General features: G+C 39.8%; 1 protein-coding gene across 1 annotated transcript in view; it reads left to right on the top strand.

Annotated features, from left to right (window-relative positions):
• Positions 1-19,924, top strand: part of LOC122793530 (bifunctional heparan sulfate N-deacetylase/N-sulfotransferase 3-like) — a 1,344,847-nt gene that overhangs the window by 743,379 nt on the left and 581,544 nt on the right. The window lies entirely within an intron of this gene.

The following is a 19,924-nucleotide window of genomic DNA, read 5'->3' as shown; positions in this document are numbered from 1 at the left end:
GGGTCTTTTCAACTGTCACCATCTCTCTTAATTCAATATCACTCTCCAACCTTCTTCAACAGTTAGGCCTAACTGTCACAGGGCATCTCTCAAACAATCTATCCATCCCTTTGCTGGATGTCCTCTTTACCTTTTGCCTTCTTCCTGTCTGCCCCATTTCTTCTTCACCAGATTGTCTTCTGCTTTCCCGCACATGTGCCTGAACCACAATAATCTGTTCTCTTTGACCTTCTCTGCAATGAGAGATACTAATTTGCTATGATGTCCTCATTTCTTCATCTGTCCTACAGTGTGTATCCTACCACCCATCTCAGGCACATCACCTCCATCACCTCTGGCTTCCTCACCTGCTCTGACTTAATTCCCAGGTTTCTGTACTATACTGTAGTACTGGTCATACCTCTGTTTTGCACAATTTCAACTTCTTTGGCATCCTTCTGTCACATACTATGCCTGGAACTGTATCAGTTAGTTGCAGCCCCCCCCCCTTCCCCATTCTAGTCTTGATCTCCTCATTCAGACTTCCCTTTTCTTCAACCCCAACCACCCCTCCCAAATACTTGACGTTGATAACCTGTTCCACTATTTTCCATTCTGTTTCAATTCTTAGATTCTTCTTACTCCTCCATTTATTGCCATTACAGCTGTCTTTTGTATTCCATTCCACTATCATCTGCTGAAGCTCTTGTTCAAAGCCTGCATAGAATGCCACATCATCTGCATACAGCAGCTTTATTGATCTGTCCCTTTTGACCTGTTGGCTAATGTAGTCCATCACCGATATGAACACCAGTGGGCTTAGCGTTCATAGGTTGGTACTAGGCTATCAGCCTGAGGGCCTATACAAGCCTAGCCATAACAATTCTCTGGCTATTTCTTCCCACACTATTTACTTCCCTGGACCCCTGTCTAGCAGGGTAACTGACGTGATCCACGGGGTGAATTTCCTTTCTCCCATCCAATCGACAAGGTTCCTTTTGAAGCGGGCCAAAGAGGCACTCTGCTTGACATGTATAGGTTCATAGGTTCATAGGTAAGTACTAGGCTATCGGCCCTAGGGCCCATACAAGCCTAGCCAAAAAATGTACCCTGGCTTTCGCCACCCAAGAAAATTATTTTCCTGTGCCCCTGTCTAGCAGAGCCACAGAAGTGATCCCCAGGGTGAATTTCCCATTTCCCATCCAATCATCAAGATTTTTCTTGGAGTGCTAATGAGGAGCTCTGTTTGACATAGATAGGTAGTCTGTTCCAGAGTATGGGAAGTCTCTGGGACAGGAATCTATCCCTCCAGCATGTTCTGTTTATTGTGGTGACAAGGTTTAGGTCCCTAGAGCGTGTAGCTCGGAGGGCTTTGGGATTTCTTTAAGTGGAGCATGTCCAACAGCTCTGGGTTTGACATAGCTTTGTATGTTAGGCAGAGATCACCCCTGAGTAGGTAATATACGATGGAGTAAAGCTGTAGTTTTTGAGACGGTCTGCATAGGGCATCTGTTTGAGGCCAGTAATCCTCTTTGTGAGATATTTCTGTGGTCTTTCCAGTTGTTGTAGATGTCTTGTGAGGTACATACCAAAAGGGGCGTTGTACTCTATAATGGGTCTAATGAGTGATGAGTAGAGGGGAACAATTACCTCTTTTTTTTCTGGATGAGAATCCTTTTGTGATTAGATGAGCCACGTAGAAGGATTTCCTGACCACTGTGGTGATGTGATTATCAAAGGAGAGACTACTGTCCACCTGTGTCCCAAGGTCTCTTATCACATTTTCGGCATTAAGTAGACTACCAGCTATGTGGTAGTTCATGGGTACAGAGTTTTTACCAAAGGGGATGACAATACACTTTTTTGGCATTGAGCTTCAGACCATGGCTTTGACACCAGGTATCTGTCTCAGTGAGGCCTTTTTGTAGTTTGTCCACATCGTTAGGAGTTTCGATTATGTCTATTCCAGAGTCTGGGGAGTCTCTGGGTCAGGAACCTATCCCTCCAGCATGTTTTATTTATTGTGATGACAAGGTTTAGATCCCTGGAGTGTGTGGCTCTGAGGGATTGGGATTTCTTTAAGTGTAGCATGTCCAACAGCTCTGGGTTTGACATGGCCTTATATGTTAAGCAGAGATCGCCTCTGAGTACACAATATGCGACAGAGTATAGCTGGAGTTTTTTAAGGTGGTCAGCTTAGGGCATCTGCTTTAGGCCTGTGATTCTTTTAGTGAGGTATTTCTGCGGCCTCTCCAGTTGTTGCAGATGTCTTGAGAGGTACATACCAAATGGGGCATTGTATTCTATAATGGGTCTAATGAGGGATGAGTACAGTGGGATAATGACCTCCTTTTTTCTGGATGAAAAGCCCTTAGTGATGAGTTGTGCCACAAAGAAGGATTTCCTGACTGTTGTGGCGATGTGGTTATCGAAGGTGAGACCACTGTCCACCTGCATCCCTAAGTCTCTTATCACACTTTCGGTGTTTAGTGTACTGCCACCTATATGGTAATTCATGGGTACAGTTGAACCCTGATGCAAACCCACTCACACTGGGAACCCTTCTGTGAGTCCAAACACTATTTATACTTGTGTTATTCAGTCCTTGTGCATATCCTGCACTAATTCTACCAATGTTTCCGGGACTTTGAACTACTGAGGGACAGCCCAGATCAGCTTTCCTTGAACTTTGTCACATGCTTTTTCCAAGTCTAAAACTTTCATCATCTCTAGCTTCTCAAGTATATGACTCATTGCAACCAGCTGGTCAGTTGTGCTACATGCTGATTTGAATTGCAACTCCTCATCTCCCATCTTATTTTCTACTACTCTGTATATCCGTTTATCAGTCACGCTCTCCAGAACTTTCATGCAGTGTGACCAGGACTGGCGCCACCATTAAGAGTTCATGCAGATCATGAGGGGGCACAGCCAGGTGGCTCATAATACCTCTCTAATTTAGTTAAATGTAGCGAGTATTCACGGAACTTGGAGCAGTGTGCATGCTTGCTCAAGTTCCACTTTAGAAAAGGAAAACACACACCTACGTTTTTTTTTTACAGTTGCCGGACTGCTTTAAAAACAGTCTGGATTAACTAGAGGCTGCAGGTATCCGGTAGTCAGCAGCCACATACGTGATGTGACTGCTGATTAGACCTATTCCTCTTGCACTCTCTTCTCACTTTTTTGCATTGGGTAAAGCAATGAGCGAGAGTAAGAGAGCAGCAGTGGAGTCCTTCCGAGGCATGAATTTTATTACTGTCAATTGAAAACTAATCCACAGTGACAGCAGATAGTTTTTTTTCAGGTAAGTGTGAAAAAAAAAAATAATGGGTTCTTCTGACTGTTTTTTTTTTTTTTTTTTTAGCATGGCCAACCAGATATACATATTGTATTTTTTCCTGGCAGGGCCAACCAGATACTACATACTGCATTTTTTTTCCTGGCAGGGTCAACCAGATATTTTCTGTAATTTTTTTTCCTGGCAGTGTCGACCAGATAATTTATGTATTTAATTATTTATTATTTTTCACAGGATCAATCAGATACTGTTAAAAATGAAAAGGTGGGCTGGTTATATATTTCTTCTTTGTTTCTAACATCCTGGGCCTGGAGTTTGGCAGGGTCAACTAGATCATAATAGAAGACGAAATCTGCAGTGGGCTGGCTGTTTTGTGGGCAGTTTGTGATTTTCTAACACTCCTGGCATGGTCAACCAGATACTAGTAGTAGGCAAGGTTAGGTAGTGTGTGTGTTTTGGGGGCTGTTGATGACTTTCTTTTTTTTAATAACCTATCCTGGCAGGGTTGACCAGATGCTAGGGATGCAATGTGTTTTGAGGACTGTTGATTTTTGTTTTTGAAATACACGGGCATGGCCAACCAGATACTAGTGGTCTGTGTGTTTTGGGGCTGTTGATGACTTTCTTCTTTTATACTATGCTGGCAAGTTTGGCTAGATACTGGTGATGCAGTTTTTTGGGGGACTATTGTGTCTTTTTTTTGTTTATTTTTTTAATATTGTAATACACTGTCTGGCATGGTGAACCATATACTAGTAGTCTGTGTATTTTGGGGGCTGTTGATGACTTTCTTTACTATTATTATTATTATTATTATTATTATTGGTTTTTTTTAATTTAATATCCTGGCAGCAGACAAAGAGATACTAGGTCTGCAGTGTGTTTTAGGGAGCTGTTTAAGGATGACATATCATTGTTTCCTTTTTCTATAATTTCAATTAAAAAAAGTAACTTATTTGTAAAACAAGGGGTGCACTAATAAGTTTTGCTTGGGGTGCAAAATAACCTAGCACTGGCATTGAGTGTGACAGCAGTTTGATACCTCTGTACTGTCCACAGTTGTGTCTGTCCCCTTTGTTCTTGTACAGTGGCTGTAGTATGCTTATTCTCCAGTCATCTGGGGTACATGTATCTCTCCATACTGATATGAATACTGTCTGCAGCCATTTCTCCCCAACTCACCCAACATCTTGATCTTACCTGCTATGACCTCATCCAAGCCTGCCGCTTTCCCTGACTTCCTTTTCCTAAGTGCTGTTCTTACTTCTTCTAGTGTGGGCTCCTCTTCTTCTCAAATCATAGGTTATGTCTGGGGCATTATTGTTTCTGTGTGGTTTTCTTTAGTCAGAAGCTGTTGGAAGTACTCCTTCCATCTGCTTTTGATGTCCTGTGGACTGATAAACAGGTTGTTGCTGGTATCCTTTATGATGGATGTCTGATTTTCTTCTTTATCTTTATGTCTTTGCTTTGTAACTGGATAGAGTTTTTTTGTGTGTGCCATCTCCAGGGTCACTTTCCAGAAGGTGGTAGAGTGCTTTTTATGTATTTTATGTTGCTATTATAACTACTCTCTCAGCCTCTTTGTTAGCCATTCGGTATTCCTTCTTTGCCTGGTCTGTCTTTTCTATGTCCCACTTTTTCCTACACTCTTTCTTTTGATGACTTCCTGGATTTCTACATTCTGCATTGACTTTCCTTCTTTAGTTTTCACACATGCTGTTCCAAGGCACTGCCATTCTTCTTCAACTTTACCTATTTCCTTTTTGTCCTGAGGTGCTAAAACCTTGAGTATCCCCTTGAACTCTTGTGCTTTCTGGGACACTTCTGCCCTAACCCAGCAATCAAAGAGCCTCAATCCTCACCACTAACACCAGTGAAGGGCGTCTCATATAGGAGGAAAGGATAAGAAATACACACATTAAAGTGCAATTTCCCTTAAGAGCACACAGAGATCACAGTCAGTCTGGGGCTGGTCTCTCCCTTGCTCTCCAGGTCCCCAATAAGACTTCCCACTGGCACAGCTATAGGGTCCAGATCACAGCCTTGTGGGCAAGCTAAAACCTCCAACCCCCTCTCTGTCCAATCAGTGCTTCGTGTCCCTGCCCAAGTAGCTCACACACACACACACACACACACACACACACACACACACACACACACACACACACACACACACACACACACACACACACACAAACAAACTTTGAGAAGAGTTTATACAACCATACAGACACTCCTGGGGGAGGCTGGCACAGGTTCTCCAGCTGTGCCCCTTTTTCCCAGACTATATGGTAGTACCAACTGCCACCACCCAGTAATATTTATGAGATACTCAGAGGCCCTTAAAAGGGTGTCCAGTTATTACTGTGCAATATTATTATCCAATTGGTAGTATAGCCCAGGGTTAAAGCTATTGAAGTGGCTTTGTACAATTTTACCAAAGGCATGCAAGTACTCTAAAGAGCTTAAATTATCTCTACAAAAACAGCCACAGTTGGAAGGATTTAAAAATATTTAATAACAAATAGTCGAAGCACAAGACAATACTTTTTACTACACTGTGCTAGTCAAGAGTTCAGAGATCACAGAGAAATACTTAAAATAATTCAGTAGTACAGTTCTGACATCACAGAAAAACACTTAGTCTAATCTTTCTAATTTCTAAGAGAAAACACAAATCTAAGATAAACTTAACATATAGAGCAAGACAGTGCAGGCGTGTTGGATGGTCAAGACAAAAATGTTTAATGCACTCTGATTCTCTCTCTTTTTAAAATCACATTCCTTGTTCACATTACATCATTCTTCACACTTAGGGTTGCCAGCTTTCATCGTGGCTAAAACCGGAGTAATGCTACACATCCCTCGTGGTCACCAGTAACCCCACCTATCCCACCCCTCCCACACTCTGCCCATTTTATGACATCACGGCAACATCACCCGGTGGGGGACTCCCTCTTTTTCCATTCCTGCTGCATGCTTTTGGCTGATTTACTATGCTTTTCTGTAAAAAAGCATAGTAAATCAGCCGATTTACAAACTCTGATAGTCTGTTTCCTTTTTGAAACAGGATACCGGAATGTGTACAGTGTTCTCCGGACTACTGGATAATGATAATCAGTTTGATTTCTGGATAGTCCGGAATAAAAATGGAGGGGTGGCAACCCTAATCTGATCTTGTTTCATAAATAGGATGAAATCTTTCAGCAGCTAAATGGAGCAACAGTCAATTGTTTTGGCACTCTTTGGTTATATTTTTTGCTGTGATATATTTTTCGTACATTTAAGTCCATATATGCTTCCAGAATAGCTGCAATGAACTGATATGCTGCTTCCATATCAAATGAAGATATCTTGGTGATATGGTATCATCACTGTGGGGTTTGGACTTAATGTTGTCAGCACTGTAATACACAGTTTTCCACTTCAGAATTGTAAGGATTAAACTGCAGAGAAGGTCATGCCATTTCAAAGTCTGTCCCCAATTCTAAGTAATTAAACTGTGTATACAATGTAAAATCATTAAACAAGACACTTCAACTGATGGCTTAAACTTTACTACTGTGAAACACGTCTGTTTAATAACCAAAGTCTAGATACAAATTGTGCTGCAGATTAATACATGAGACAGCAAAATCTGCACAGCTTATAAAACAATGGGTAGAACACAGGAGCTTTGACACAACATCCATTAATGTTCATAGCCTTGTGCTGTTAGTCGCTCCAGCAAAATGCCAACAAGCAAGGAAGAGTCGCATTTTCTATAAACAACCAGTCACTAATCACCTTGTTTTTCTGGCTTAAAAGATGAAGGAAGTTGTTATGAACATTGGAGTTAATACTGTTAATAGCAGCTTCTCGAGTTTAATGCATACTGCAGCGCTACAAACCAAGAAAAGTGGGTACACAACAAGTAATCAGTCTCACCCGTTAGAGGAAGGGGGCAGGCACAGCCAAAATTAAAGTAAACACTAAAAGCAAGTATCTCTATTTACAAGGGAGCATACTGCATATAATTATAAGCCGTGATTTTGAGATGTCTTAAACTACCAAAGTCTGACCCTATGACACAAAAACAATGTATAGCAACAGCAGTTCAACACTACCAACTTACAACGCAAATGTAAACAATATAAACTTACTATCCATTTAAAAAGAAAAACAAACTTACCTTTGCTAACTGGACCCATGATCTATATAACCGTGATATATCCAACCCCCCTAAAGAAAAGTGGGGGAACCAACACATTAAAAACTACACTACTATATCTTTTTCTAAGAAAATTTCCTACTTCCCAGTCTCTCCGTAGAACGTAGCAAAAATGGTGGAAGCTTCAAATTTGGCACTAAATAGCTTATGATGTGACATCATTTAGGGTAACTCGAGTAGGAAGTGACTTCTATTTGCATATTTTGTTCTGTGAAATAAAATACAGATGATATATAAATATAAAACACAAGCCCAGGAAGATGAGGTGCCCAAAACAAAACCAATAAACGAGAGAAAGCACCAGTAAACTGTATCCACCTTCAAAATAAGAAATTGCTGTGATTTAAGCGTATTGTTATAATTTTTGCCCTGAGATTTAGACTGATGAAGTTGGAAACGAAAACGAACTGGTAGTGGTTTCAGCATTACTGTGCATTCTGCTTTGCTTTATTTTGCTTGCTGTGAAATACATTAAATATGCTTTCAAGGTGGATACGGCTTACTGGTGCTTTCTCTCGTTTATTGATGTATAAATATGTTTAATGCAATGTTCTTATAAGATTTACTGAAGAAGTGACAAGGATGTTTGTTGTAAATTGCTGCCTTCTTAATTTATTGGTAAGATATTATACTGTGTCCAGAGTCCAGTTTTGAATGAAATTAGTAAACGGATAATTTGACAGAAAACTGGACAGTCCAGTCAAAAAACAGACAGCTGGCAACCCTATTCACACTTCCCTGGGTTCCCAGGTAACCGAAACTACATTTACATTCTTCACCTCTGGGCAGAAACCAGAGCAATAAAGGACATTTATGCATTCAAATGCTGGCCATTAACGCTGGCCTTAAAACAATAGGCAGGATGCCCCACTCTAGAATCACTGGCTCCGAGTTCTAACATCAAAGGGTCACAACATGCTTTACTTGGTCAGTAGAGTGCACTGTTACATTTTTTCCAATTTCACATGTAACACTATTTTTGCCATTTAAGACAACAAGCCTGTGGTTTACATTAATATTTGCACATGACAGAATTATCTCCAAAATTCTATCTGGCTAGGCTGGCAGCCCTCACCTATCTTCACCCAATCTTCACACTTTATATCAAGTCAACTTCCAGATCTTCAGCTTAGTCTGTGTTGACATGAAAACCATTTCTAACCACCGCTTGCAGCTGATTGTGGAAACAGAGGTTTATGCTGCAGGCTCAAGCCCATTTAGGTGTATACATAGATGCACAGCATTACATTTTTTTATTTCGTTTCTTAATTAGGGGTTGCTGCACGAGAAAAATCTTGGGAGCATATTGATCGTAGACAAGAGAATACTTATGTATAAAAGGATACCTGAGGAGCAATCCTTCTGCTTTTGCTTGTGTGTGTCTGTGTGGGTGTTTGTGTGTCATGTGGTACAATGATCTCACAGCAAAAAGGTTTGTATACGTAAGATTTGAAAGTGGTTTGTTTTTTTGGGGTGCCAGTTTCATCACCACTGTGGAAATAAGGCAGCCTTTATAGATTACACTGACCCTGTGCTTTCTATGTTTAGTTATATTTCCTGTGTGCTCCTGTTGATGAGTAGCATTTTTTACAGATCTGCACAAGATGAGGTGTTCCTGGTTCATGCATTATCACTGTAAGTTATTAAGTAAAGTGACAGACAAATATTAAAGCTTCAGTATTCCATTAAAAGCATCCAGACATAGATCCAACAATTCTGCTAACTCTGTAGGTGAGATACTTTAGAGGGACATATGAGAATGCCATGTGACTAAGTAAAATCCCATATGAGGTCATTTTTTTTTTTAATTCTGTCTGGCATTTGCTGCAATAATGCATTAAAGTAGCCTGCTGTCTCATTCTCTGCCTCATCCCCACCAACAGATGAAGCTTTCTTTAGGATTAATTTGGCTTGCTAATGCTCAAAGCCACCTGGAGTGAGGAGTGGGCTAGGGATTAGGTAACTTTTCGTCACTTGCTTTGAGAACCAGAGGGAAACATTGTGTATGCCTTAACATGCATCTAATCTGTTCATCTTTTCATGGTATCCCCATGATTTGGCCATGCCTGTCCTAAAATATACAGTTCTGTGGCAAACTTAGGAGTATTGCTATTGTCATACATTGTTCTTGATTTGTCAGTCATCAGAAAATGTTTAATTTTTAATAAAGAAATGCCTTTGAAAATGTCCAAAATTATTTTTGTCCATTAGACTTGATTTCTCAATTAAAAGGTTGACAGACATTTCTCTAAATATGTCTGCCTTTTAAATACTTTTCATAAGTTTTATTTTGGGGTGTTTGCAGCATTTTTCCACTAAAACGAAAGAGATATGTTCTTTACTTTGCATTCTTGATTTCTGCTTCTTTATATAACTAATAATGCCTGTAAGCAGGTACACTGAATATGTCAGAATACAGGGAATTCTGAGATGTACACTTTTTTAACCTTTAAAAATTACTATTTAATGTTCTTTTTTTCAGTTTATCAGACAACCATGCACTCCATGTCCACACATAGCGGTGAGGCTCAGACCAACTCTACATCAGGTAAAAGAGTTACTTCTGAAGACCACAGACGAAGAATCCACTTAAAACACCAGTTTATTGCACCTCTAGTGCTTTGGCAACCGCCTTCAAGGAGTATAAACTAGGATCTTCACCCTGTGGTCATTGCAATGTATGTCATTATATTGTTCCAACTTTTAAGTATATAAATAGCCATGTATTTGAGGTCAAAAATATATATAGCAGTAATACTGAAGGTATTATTTATGTGTTGAAATGTCCGTGTAACCTTGTATATATAGGAGAAAGTAAACGGAAGTTTAAAACTAGACTGCAGGAGCATGTCAGGAATATTATAAATAATAAAGAAGATAGCCCTGTTGCTAAACATTTTATGCTGGTACGCAATTCTAATCCAAATGAGTTACAAGCCACTATCTTAGAACATATTGTGAAAGGTGTATTTTCTGATGATTTGTATAAAAAGAAGTTGTTATATAAAGTATTTTTATTTTGAAATATGACACTTTATTTCCTCAGGGTATGAATGTGGAATGTAACTAGAGGCTTCTTATCTGATGAGAAAGTAGTATTAAGTATGTTTTAATGTTTGTTGATTAATTGGTTTAGGGTGCTTGTTTAATTGTTAGATGTACTAGGGTATATAAACTGTGTAAGTTTTGTGATGTTTTATATTCCTTGAAGGTGGTTGCCGAAGTGCTAGAGGTGCAATAAACTGGTGTTTTAAGTGGATTCTTCGTCTGTGGTCTTCAGTTCATCTTTTCTTTTTTGGTACGAAAAGAGTAACTTATGCCTTATCTCCTTTAGTTCCAACACACATCTCAAGTGCTGAGATTTAAGCATATTGTTATAATTTTTGCCCTGAGATTTAGCCTTATTCATCCTAGACATACCTATCAACCTCTTACAGCAAGAAATCTGGACAAAGCCATAAATAAAAGAGGGACAAAGGCCCAAAAATAGGGACAATTTTTAAATATTGCTCTTACAAACTTACAAAGTTGTTAGAATAACAGGTTTTGCATTGGCAATGAATTTTCTGAAGGGTATGAAGTCTGAAACTCAAATGTCTGTCATTATTTTCTAATTTCAGTCTTGAATGACTTGCCACTAATTTGCCATAAAACCACAATTTTATGAAAAAACGGGCAAAAAATATGAGACAAAAATCTGGACATTCTGCGAAAATCGGTACAGTTGATAGGTATGATAGATCTAGTGACCTTTAACAAAAAATGAGAGCTGTTAAATGTTTCTACATTGTTAAATAACTAACCATAAAAGAGCCCTTATCAAGGACTACAGAGACTCTAGCATCTGAAGACATTCTTTTCTGAAAAAATAAGAAATTGCTCCTAATTCTGACTCTGTTATTATTTCTACAAGCAGCTGCTAGGCATGGTAATGGCCCTTTGTTCTTGTTGCTCATGATATCAGAAGCGTCATACTTCTCAACTTCTTTGCTCTGGAATTCTGGACAAAGCCAAAAATATTGGAGAGATAAAGGTGCAAAATCAGATGTTTTTTTTTTTTAAATATTACTCTAAAATGAAATCTGGAGAGCCTTTGGTGAAGAAGGCTGTTGGTTCTATTCCTACACCAGGTAGTTGGATTAATTTTCTTTTCTGAAGAACAGGGTTGGCATAATAAGGTATTTACTTCACAGATATGAAGGACAGGGCTTGATTATGTCCTTTGATTATGAGGATTGGTAGTTGGCATAATGGTTATGTTGTTTAATTCACAGACAAAAAGGTACAGGGTTTGATTGAAAAAGGGTTCTTGAGTAAAATGGCCCAAGAAACAGACACCAAGTTGATATTATAGCTGTGTGTTTAAGCCAATGGTATATTTTGCTTTACTTCCCACTCAAAATAGCCTGTTTCTAACATTCCATGCTCTGTGGATAATAGAATTGGCTCAGCATTAAAATATTAAGGACAAATGTATAATATTAGTGCAACTGCTGCATTGTTTCACAAACCAGGTATGTAAGCTGTAATATATTTACCTCTCTCTGTTCATGATTTTGCCTCTTATTTTTTTGGTCTTTTGTCACAAAAAATGTGTTTTCAAGCAAATAACTGTAGACTGCAGTCACTAAACAGTGATATATATTTGAGTTTCAGACTTCATGTCATTCAGAAACAACCTGCTAATACAAAACCTTAGCAAATGTCTTGGTATACAATTACAATATTTAAATCTGTCTCTGAGTCTAGGCCTTTTTCCCCTAATTTCTTTATCATTGTCCCTCATTTCTGCACTGAGAAGATGCAAGGTAATATTTGTTATCACAATCAGATGAGGTGAACATAGAAAAGTGTATATATTCTGCCCAACATTGTTCATAGGTTCATAGGTTCATACTAGGCTATCTTCCCTAGGGCATTTATAAGCCTAGCCAGAGTGTGTTTGGCTTTTGCCACCCATTTTTAATCAATTTTGCTATGCCCTTTTTCGAGGTTAGTATACTGTGCCTCTGTCTAACAGTGACACACAAGTGATACCCAGGGTAAACCTACGATCTCCCATCCACTCATCAAGATTCCTCTTGAAGAGAGTCAATGAGGGACTCTGCCTAACCTGGACTGAGATTTTTATTCCAGAGTGAAGGGAGCCTCTGGGTTATAAATCTGTCCCTCCAGCATGTACTATTTATTTCAGTGCTGAGGTTCAAGTCTCTCAAGCGCGTAGCTCGATGGGATTTGGATTTTCTGAGGTGCAGCATGTCCATTAATTCCGGGTTGGACATGGCTTTATACGTCCGGCACAGATCGCCTCTGAGCAGACGGTATGCCACTGAGTAGAGCTGGAGTTTCTTTAACCGGGCAGCATATGGCATCTGTTTGAGCCCTTTGATCCTCTTGGTGAGGTACTTTTGGGTCTTTCCAGTTGCTGCAGTTGTCTGGTAAGGTACATCCCAAAAGGGGCATTGTACTCAATTATGGGCCTGATGAGGGATGAGTAAAGAGGCAAGATGATCTCCCCTAATCTAGATGTGAATCTTTTCATGATTAGGTGGGCTATATAAAATGTTTTTCTAACCACTTTGGCCACGTGGTTGTCAAATGAGAGATTGCTATCAACTTAGATCCCTAATTACTTCTTCTGTACTTAATGGATTACCACCTATGTGGTAATTTGTGGGCACTTTGTTTTTGCCAAAGGGGATGACTATACACTTTTTGGCGTTTAGCTTGAGGCCATGGCTCTGGCACCAGTTGTCTGTTTCTATGAGGCCCTTTTGGAGGATGCTTGTGTTGGCTGGAGAGTCGATTATGGCGCCCAGTTTGCAGTCATCTGCGAACTTGGTCAGCCACAGTCCTTCCGTGTTGGCCTGTACCTCCGAGAAATATATACCGAACAAGAGAGGTCCCAGGACTGAGCCTTGTGGGACGCCACTTGTAACTGGTTTGGAGTCTGACATGGCTCCAGCAATTCTAATCATGTGGGTTCTGTCCTTGAGCCAGTTTGCAACCCATCTAGTGATATAGGGCTTTATATTTAAGCTGGTGAGCTTATCTATAATGCCCGAGTGGGGTATTGTATCGAAGGCTTTTGCGAGGTCCAGGTAGGCTGTGTGGACCACCTTCCCCTTGTCAATGGCCTCGGTGACTGTTTCAAAGAAATCAACCAGGTTTAAGAGGCAGGATTTGCCCTTAACAAAGCCGAACTGAGTAGGATCCAGTGTCTGTAGGTCCCAATATCTTTATTTATGAGGTCCATGATGATCCTTTCCATAGCTTTGCAGAACAAGCTAGTCAGGCTTATGGGGCGATAGTTTCCAGGATCCATTGAGGCACCACCTTTGTGGAGAGGGACCACTGTTGCTGTACGCCACTCTTTGGGTACATATCCTGTAGTAAGGCTGAGATTGAACAGTAGTTTTATGTTTGGGTTTAGCTCTTCTTGGAGTTCATGTAGGACGCAGCCCGGGACACCATCTGGTCCCATTGATGCTGTGTTTTTTGCTTTGGAGAGGGCAGCTCTTACCTGAGCATCTGAGATGTCAGGGAGGCAGCACTCTGCTGGGATAGATATTTGCCCTTTTGGGGGGGGGGGGGGGGAGTTTGAGCTGAACCTGTCAGCTAGGATGTTGGCAATGTCTGTGGGTTCTGTGTATTTTTTGTCATTTTGGACTAATTCTGAACATATCTGGGAATTCCCACCCAGGTTCCTAACATAACTAAAAAAAGCCTTGTGATTATCCTTAGTGTCCTGTGCAATTTTTCTCTCGAAGCTGGCCTTAGACGATTTTATGAGTGCCCGTAGTTTTTTGCTAATACTGATCAGAGATGCCTTCCCTTTTTGGGATTTTGCTCTATCATGTAGTAGCTTCCTCCTTCTATTGTATAGTTTGTTTATGGCTGGGGTCCACCAGACAGGACGTCTGCCTTTGGAGGATTGGGTCTTGGTTTTATTTGGGATTGCGTGATCCATGCATTCCTGAAGGTATTCATAGAATGCGTTTATAAAGGATTCTGCGGTCTAGGCCATATTTTCCACAGGCCCGGGGGCTTTGAAGGATTCCACCTCGGTTTTGAGGAGTGTAAAATTTGCTCTAGAGAAATTTTTCACTGTGGTTTTCAGGGCAGGGGGTGGAGTTCGGATGTGAATATCCAGTGAGATTAGTTTATGGTCTGATCTTACCAGTGAGGGATACACTTCTGGTCTGGAGCATAGAGTCCCCATGTTGGTGATGATCAGGTCCAGTATGTTTTCCCCTCTTGTGGAAGTAGTAACAAGTTGTTCCATAGCATTTGAGTTTATAAATTCTAGGAACCTTTGGGCTAGGGTGTTGGAGCTAGAGTAATGCTCCCACTCTATGTTTGGGTAGTTGAAGTCGCCCAATATAATGGTGTTTGGAGAGACCTTCATATTTTCCAGTGTAGTCAGGAAGGCCGAGTGGGGTTCCTGGGTTTGGGAGGGTGGTCTGTAGCAGGCTATAAACTGGAAGGCAGTTTTACCCACTGTTAGTTGCACATGGATCGTCTCTGATGCTTCGTGCTGTGCCACCAACCTGGAGGTGTTGGTATCTTTGACGAATATTGATACTCCCCCTCCTTTTGTGGTTCGGTCCAAGTTTTGGGGCCGAAAAGCATGGTATGGGGTATAACCTGGTAGTGCTGCGGTGCTCTCGGGAGCCTTGAACCAGGTTTCTGTTACTGCACAGATATCAATGTTCTCCATGCTAAGGAGAGTTTCGAGTGCATGCATCTTGAGGTTTAGACTTCTGGCGTTGAATAGCATTACTCTTAGTTTCTTATCCCTTGTGATACCTATGGAGGTGGGTTTGTCTTTTGAGCCTTGCCTAAAAAAGGCACTATGTGGGTAGCAAGAGCCTTTGCCAATATCCGAAAGCCCAGGGGAGACCGGTGCAAGCCGTCCCTAGTGAAGCATCGTGGCTTGTCGAGCATGTCATCCCAGGCTGACAGGCATTGGATCCCCTTTGAATGACACCAATACTTAAGCCAATTGTTGAAATTGATCATCTTGTCTTCATATTGTGGCATAATTCTTGGTGAGGGTAAGTTGCTACTCAAGGTCAGGGTCATACCGGCCTGGGCTACATGCTCAGAGAGCTCCTCTATGTCTCTTTTCATGTAGTCCAGGGAGGTACATCTCAGGTCATTCACACCAGCATGGACAATGAATGAGTCACATTTCTACTTGCTTTGGAGTGACCTGAGTGCTTGTGTTATGTGGCGGATCCTAGCGCCCAACAGGCAGCTCACCGTGACCTTCTCCTTGTTCAGCCTGGTGAGCGGGACGTCAGTGTGCCTGACGATAGAGTCACCTATTACAAGTGCATCAGGTGTGTTGTTTAGCCTTAAGGGCTGAGACTGTTTGGCACACTGGCTTTGTGAGCTATGTGTTGCACATGTTTTGTTTTGGGGTAGCAGTTGCTTGGTTGTCTGCTTTGGAGGTCTCTGCTGCATAGGCAGATTTTTATTTAGAGCCTCCGAGTATGTTTTTGTGTGTTTATGTGTTTGGTTTGCTGTCGTGGTAGGTCTATGTGAGACTGGAATTGTAGTGAGTGTGGTTTCCTTCTCCTCCTGACTGGTTTCGCCAGTACTGATTGTTGATATTAATTACTTAAAAAAAACATTTGATTGCACTCCATGCAATGGAGTTTTTCTCCCAAAGCCTCTGCTGGAAAGGGACTTTTGTGCCCAGCTAGACTTCCCCTGTCAACAAATGTAAAATAAATGCACTGTTGGATGGGAATAGAGCTGCCTGTGAATGAAAGTAACTTACTTTCTTCTCAATTCCTTAGTTTAAACAGTTTTCTTTGCAGGAACAGTGTGTGTTTGAATGAAATAAGTTGGAATATAACTTTGCCTCATGTTTGTGGTCTGGGCCTTATAAAATGTGTGGTTTTCTGGCAAATCATTGAGAACTGCTGTCACCAAATAATCACAAACACTTCCCCTTTCAGAATTCATTACCTTCAGAAAATACATGGGACTTCAATAACTGTTATTCTAGCAACTTCATACATAAAGAAGATAAATATTTAAAACTAGTCCCTGATTTTGGCCTTTGTCCTTCTTTATTCTTCATCTTTCATGCTGCTTTTTGCACTAAGTAGTTGAGAGGTATTATTATTTTTTTTTTATCTTAGATGAGGCGTACACAACAAAGTGGCTGTAATTGCTGGGTGGAGTGGAGGGGCTTTTTGTGAATGAAAGTAAGTTGCCTTATGGTCATTTGCTCAGTTAACCATCTGGCTTTACAGGATTAACATGCATTTGCATGAAATAAGTTGGAATACTTTGTCTACTGACTTTATGAAACAAAGATCAGATTATACAACTCTCAACTATCACTGACTTCATAAAATGTCCATAATTGTGCTCCATATTTTTGTTTTATTTCTTATTTTTTTCTGGCAAATCATTGTTTTAATACTCTTAGTTTTTTTGGCAAATCATTGTTTTATTCATATTCATTTTTTCTGGCAATTCACTGATAACTACAGTAATTAAGTATGACAAGACACTTGAATTTCAGATGCCATATCCTTCAAAGAGTGCATGATATTGCAAAGAACGTTTAAGTATCTAGGATCAATACGAAAAAGCAAAAACCAAGGGTGCACCAACAGCTATGTGAAAATCCAAAGGTTATCAGCAGACAAATCCAAAACGACAACAGCCAACGATATATTCCACTTTTTATTGACAGGAACAGAATAAAATAGTGAGCGCTTTCACGTCCTACGACGCTTCTTCAGACTTCAATAACATTCAGTGAAAAGCCACTCTTTAAATACAGCTTCTTTGCACAGCTTAATCACATAACAAGCAATTAACTAATCATGTTTAAAGTGCCTGTGCCTAAAGAATTCAATGGTGCTTTAAAAGTTGATCGCTTAACACAACGTTATATACATAACATAGTGCAGTTAAAATGACTTCATGAAAGTGTTGTTTCAACATTGTTCATAAAACACGTATAAACCACTCTTTAGATACAGCTTCTTTGCACAACTTAATCACATACCAAGCAATTAAATAATCATGTTTAAAGTGCCTGTGCCTAAGGAATTCAATAGTGCTTTAAAAGTTGGTCACTCAACACAACATTATATGCATAACATAATGCAGTTCAAATGACTTCATAAAAGTGTTGTTTCAACATTATTCATAAAACACATATATGGCAACAAATGTATTTCATCATTTGAAGTCTTCTTCTAAAAACTCAGTTGGTGAAATGATTTGATGGGAAAATATCAAAATCACTATACACAACTACCAAATCATTATGATCTTTCTTTACCGATTTTCGTTCTGCAGAAAACATGTCTTAAAAGAATTATTTACTGTCATAGCATACATAGTCTTTGGAATATGTTTGTCATACTCTAGATGATCTTGCCACAGTCTCTTGGTTAATATCAGATGTGTGACACACTTGGTCTGGCTAAAAAATAAGGTCATACCTAGGTGCATAATGATTGCTGTCACTATAAAGTTTCTAGAGGGGAAGATGTGTTATAAATGTAATTTGCCATCTATAATGGCATCCATGGTACTTTTGGCTTCCATTACCTTATATAAATGTGAATGGTAGAGATGAATGTTTGTTATGGTCCACCTTGTCCAGTAGCTCAGATGAAACCACTTCAAGAGTGTGAATCTTGATCTGCCTCTTTCCATGTAGAACTTCATTTAGTCTGTTCTGATACCATCACTGTTTTACTATTTCTTCTGGTTGGTTTTGATAGAGAAAGTGAAAGCTACTTGTTGTAATTGCTGTAATTAAACATTAGGCTTCCTTGTTGGTGGTGGTAAATTTTTCTACTACCTGTGGAACTTTACGCAGCCAAGAGGCTCCCTGAATAACTTGGCAGTGTAAATCAGGAGCTGTGGGCATTTCTGGGGGTGAGCACATGGTTGTCTCATTGCCATGCAGCTTGGTCATTGGTACTGACCTGCATACTGATGCTCCCATTAGCAGAAAACCTCAGCACCAGATGGTCTATGAATTGGAAATGGTTGCACCCTTTTTTATTTTCTCCAAGTATCTTGGGTTTCTAATACCATGATGGGAATGGAACCCATTCCAGAGTGAAAGTAGGATTAAAGTTCATGAAATTAGTACTGTTTCAATCTTTGATGCTCTTCGCAGCACGAGCAATGTGCCCAGTAATGACTCCTTCTGCAGTTCATACGGAGGTACATGTATTAGTAACATATCTAAGTATGATTGTAAATTCTTTTTTATAAGACCCATTGCTCCTCCTACTATTGGAACTGTCTAGGTATCCTTCTTCCACATTGCCCTTGTTTCTGTCTGCAAATCCTGGTATTTTATGACTTTGTGTCTCTCTGTACGTAAGACACTGTAGTCACTGGGTGCAGATATTTCAATGATCAATGCTACTTTTGCCTTCTTTTCATGAACTACTATATCTGGTTTTCTCGGATCTATTTTTTTGAACTGTTGGTAATGGGTGATCCTATGTGACATGAACTTCATAATTTTCTATAATGCTGTGTGGCTCATGTTTCCAATGTTTTTCAACTACTTCAGTATTATAATGTTTGCACAATCCCCAATGCAATAGTCTTGCCACATTATTATGCCTTTCAGTATACAGTCTTTCTGCCATTAGTATATCACAACCAGCAACAAGATATGTGATTGTTTCCAATTCTGTTTTACAAAACCTACCTTTGTCTGTTTCTCCCACATGTTCAATGGACTTTGTAAACCCAACATGTACGTAGCCCAGTATCTTGGGCTACCAATATTATCCTTTCATATTTTTGTTTAAATTCACCTCTCCTTAACCATTCCTGTGTTCAATCCTGATCAACATAAAGTTGTTTCAAGAGTTTTCTATACCTGCAGCTATATTTATGCATTTTCCACATTTTTGCCTTCTCATCTGATTTTTCACCTTATATTCTTTCTTTAGTTTTTTGGCACATTCAGTTGTTCCCCGATTTTTATCTACTTCTGGTTTGATTTCCATTTCCGTTTGACACCTATATGCTTCTGCTAAACTAAGCAGGGAAGTCATCTTTCAATTCATTTTCCTCATGTTTTAAACTTTCACTATGTTTGGGTCTTGTGAAGTCAGCAGATACGTATGCAATCCTATGATTGCAGATCTATACATGTAATCAGTTTCAAGGATTTATACCCCCTTCAGAATGGGGAATATATAATTTTGGTATAGACTGATTTTTACAAATCATTTAATAAGAATGAAGCATTTTTCTTGTTTTCCTGCCCAACCAATGCAACACCTTTTGGAGCCAGTCAATCACTCCAAAACTGTAAGTTAGGACAGGAAGAGCAAACTGGTTTATAGCTTGGAATTTGTTCCTAGTTGTCAACACTGTATTCAGTATTAATTTTAGTCTTCTAAAATATTCCTTACTAGGTT

The sequence above is a fragment of the Protopterus annectens genome, chromosome 2.part0 (genome assembly GCF_019279795.1).
Source record: "Protopterus annectens isolate FY-2018-M chromosome 2.part0, PAN1.0, whole genome shotgun sequence".
In the NCBI taxonomy this organism is placed as follows: domain Eukaryota; kingdom Metazoa; phylum Chordata; order Ceratodontiformes; family Protopteridae; genus Protopterus; species Protopterus annectens.
This window is presented reverse-complemented; position numbering and strand designations above follow the sequence as displayed.